This window comes from Bison bison, unplaced genomic scaffold (genome assembly GCF_000754665.1).
Source record: "Bison bison bison isolate TAMUID 2011002044 unplaced genomic scaffold, Bison_UMD1.0 scf7180017845567, whole genome shotgun sequence".
NCBI lineage: Eukaryota > Metazoa > Chordata > Mammalia > Artiodactyla > Bovidae > Bison > Bison bison.
Genome location: NW_011476140.1, coordinates 12743 through 16393, shown reverse-complemented (window position 1 = coordinate 16393; position 3651 = coordinate 12743). Strand labels below are relative to the sequence as shown.

The 3651-nt window shown below is 38.0% G+C and overlaps 1 pseudogene; it reads left to right on the top strand.

Moving 5' to 3' along the window:
- Positions 1 to 3651, top strand: part of LOC104985564 — a 24352-nt pseudogene that overhangs the window by 13957 nt on the left and 6744 nt on the right.

Sequence of the window (3651 nt, the reverse complement as noted above, 5' to 3'; positions counted from 1 at the left end):
ATCTATTGGAAAGATCTGAGCACTGGTTGGAATATGTGAAAATCTCTGAGTTAATCAAAGCTTCTAATAAAAAAGGAAAGGAAAATGTTTCCACACTGTTTCCACAGTGTGGAATTTTCCATCACTTTTCCCACTTACACACTCATTTCTTTCTGGACGTGAGGTAGTGAAGCTCTGCAGATTTATTGGGAGGGGCAGGGCATGGACAGTGGGGCCACATGCTTTGTCTGAGTAACTTAATATCAGGAAGGCTGGAGGGTGGCCCCTTTTGTGTCTATAACCAAAGTCAGTGAGGAGGAAAAATAAGGTGAGTTGCTGTCTGCAGTGATAGTTTTCAAAGTCCATATGTTGGAGTTATCTATTATTAACATAACATAATAGTAAAGTGATTTGATAAACTCAGTGACAGAGCATCTTATGGGGCAGTTGTGAGACAACTTCAACAAGAACTGGATGATGGTGTAAAAAAGCAGTCTATGTCAGAGGCTTCACTGAAAGTCATGTCATGTTATGGTGCTAAGTTAGAAGCTGAGGCACAGGATTTGAAGAACAATTGTGAACTACTACAACTACGTCTACTCACAAGTCAGGTATGTATGAAATTGAACGTGTTAACAGTTAATATGTAGGATAAAGTGTTTTAGAACACTCATTTTCATGGTCAGCTTTCTTCTGTATTTTTGTTACAAGTAACTTACTACAATTTTCTTATCTTTATAATGCACTCGTTCCTTAAACTCTGACTTTCATCCTACCATTTGCATTATATTACATTTTTCTTATATTATTTACCCTTAGGAAAGTCGAGAATTGTGCCTCATTATTCACATAAGTTGAGAGCCTTTTTTTTTTCTTTGAAACAATATTTCATAAGTGATAGCTGTATTACCATGATGAGCCTAGCAAGAGTAAAATCAGAGAATAATATTAGTTTAATGGAATGTTCAGAAAATTATCATTTCTCATCTTTCCTTTTATGAATGGCTGTAGATTTCTGTATATATTTATTTCATGGATTTCAGAATAATTTGTGAAGAAAGGGTGTTATACAAACCAGTTGAAGTTTAGGCATTGCCTTCTTTCCTTTTCATTTTAAGGATATTGTAAAAGCATTGAGGTACTCAGATGGTGTAGAATACATACATCCAAACTAGAGAATTAAGAAGATTATCTGGATCCTGCCATTGGATTTTTTTTTAAAGCTATTGAGATATAATTGACATATCATAGAATTCACCCACTCAGCATGTGTAGTTCAGTATCTCTTAGTCTAGAGAGGTGTAACCAGTGACTACAGTCAATTTTAGAGCATTTGCATCACCCCCTAAAAGAAACCCTGCATCCCTTAGCCACCACCCATGGCCTCCCATCTCCCTCAGACCCAGGCAACCCCCAGTCTAATATCAGTCTCTGTATACATGCCTGTCCTCGGTATTTTATATAAATGGAATCATGCTCCTTTGGGATTAGCTCATTTGACGTCATGTTTTCACAGTTCATCCATGTGATAACAAGTGTCAGTTTTTCCATTTCTGTTGGTTGTCAACAATAAGCTAAGCCATGTATCCATCATCACTTGATGGAGCTTTGGGTTGTTTCCGCTTTGGGACTATTAATAATGCTGTTGTGAACATTGATTTCCATGATTCTGTGTGCACATGTTTTTATTTCCCTGTGGTTGGATCTTACCTCAAAGTTAGCTGGCTTTTTCACCTTTTCTTGGCCCTTGCTCAGACTGTCCTTTCTGTCTTTACAGTTTCTTTTCCTCTTGGGTAGTCCTTCATTATTTCAGACCTGGCACCCTGTCTCTCCTTCATGGAGCTTTCGTGACTGTCCAGCTTTTTGAGCCTTTTCACATCAGCACTTGTTACCTAGTCTCTGAGGAAGAGTTTAGCCCCTAGTTTTACACTGTTGACATTTCTTCCATGAGGGGGAATCTTGGCTAAGTATACACTGGTGTAACAGGGAATATTTATTGATATGCACAGCACTTGTCTTGCATAAATGGACAGTAACAAAGGATTACAAGAATGAGGCATTTTTTGTTGTTGCTGTTCAGAAAAAAATGTGTGGATCATCTCTGTAAACTGTTAGGAAATGGGATTTCTTTAACTTTGCAAATAATTCTCTTTGGAATGCAATTCAAATTAGCAAAAAGTCTTTGTACTTCTGAAAAAGGCTTATGGGATTAGAATCCATATTTACAAGATTTATTAATTAGATCACAGTCTTCTTTTGGGAGGGACTTATTAACTTAGCCCTAGATAACTCAATACAGTATCTCTCAAACTTCTTTAAAATCCTGGGTAATTAAGATGGGGGGAGGAGTAAGAGACATTCTACTAAGAGGTGACTTTTGGTCATTTTATGAAGAAAGATAGAAAAACATTTCTGTAGAGCGATAAAAGAGTGTAAAATCAAGTGCAATTTTTGTGTGACAAAGATGGCAGTGAAGAATATATTTTGTGACTCTTGATGGTTTGAACTTCTTTCTTGATTCTCTGAGTAATCTCTGCTCCTACATTATACAATACAGATACCATTGTATTTATTTGATCCTGGGTTTGAGTTAGGCTGTGCTTAGTCCACTTTCTTCACTAGCAAACAGTATCTTTTTATTCTTGAAGACTGATGATTTTCCAGCAGAGCTGGAAACTGCATCTCCAAAATGTCTGCACCTGGATGCAAAAAATCAAGTTTTTCAACAGGAGTTATTATCTATGAAACTAATGCAAAAGAAATGTAAAAAACTAGAGAAGAAGAAAAAGAAGTTGGAGCAAGAAGTAGTGAACCTCAGAAGTCATATAGAAATGAATATGATAGAACATAGTCAAGTAGAACAATGTCAAGAGGAGATTGAAGAAAGAGTGAGACAGAATCTCATAGAGAAATGAAAAGAAGTCAACCTATTTTTGCAGGTTAATTTGTTGATCTGTCATATGCTTGAATTCACTTTCACTGAACATTATATTTTGAATCTATACAGCTTATGTGTTTCATCTACCTCCCTAAGAGCAGTTAGTTTTGTAGATTTCTGGAAGGAAGGGAGGCACTTGTTTTCTCTTTAAATATTTCAGTTTCCATCACAGTTATCACTAAATTGATCTTTCAGAATGATTCTCACTCAGATCAGATCAGATCAGTTGCTCAGTCATTTCCGACTCTTTGCGACCCCATGAATCACAGCACGCCAGGCCTCCCTGTCCATCACCTACTCCCGGAGTTCACTGAGACTCACGTCCATCGAGTCAGTGATGCCATCCAGCCATCTCATCCTCTGTCATCCCCTTCTCCTCTTGCCCCCAATCCCTCCCAACATCAAAGTCTTCCAATGAGTCAACTCTTCGCATGAGGTGGCCAAAGTACTGGAGTTTCAGCTTTAGCATCATTCCTTCCAAAGAAATCCCAGGGCTGATCTCCTTCAGAATGGACTGGTTGGATCTCCTTGCAGTCCAAGGGACTCTCAAGAGTCTTCTCCAACACCACAGTTCAAAAGCATCAATTCTTTGGCGCTCAGCCTTCTTCACAGTCCAACTCTCACATCCATACATGACCACAGGAAAAACCATAGCCTTGACTAGATGAACCTTTGTTGGTAAAGTAATGTCTCTGCTTTTGAATATGCTATCTAGGTTGGTCATAACTTTCCTT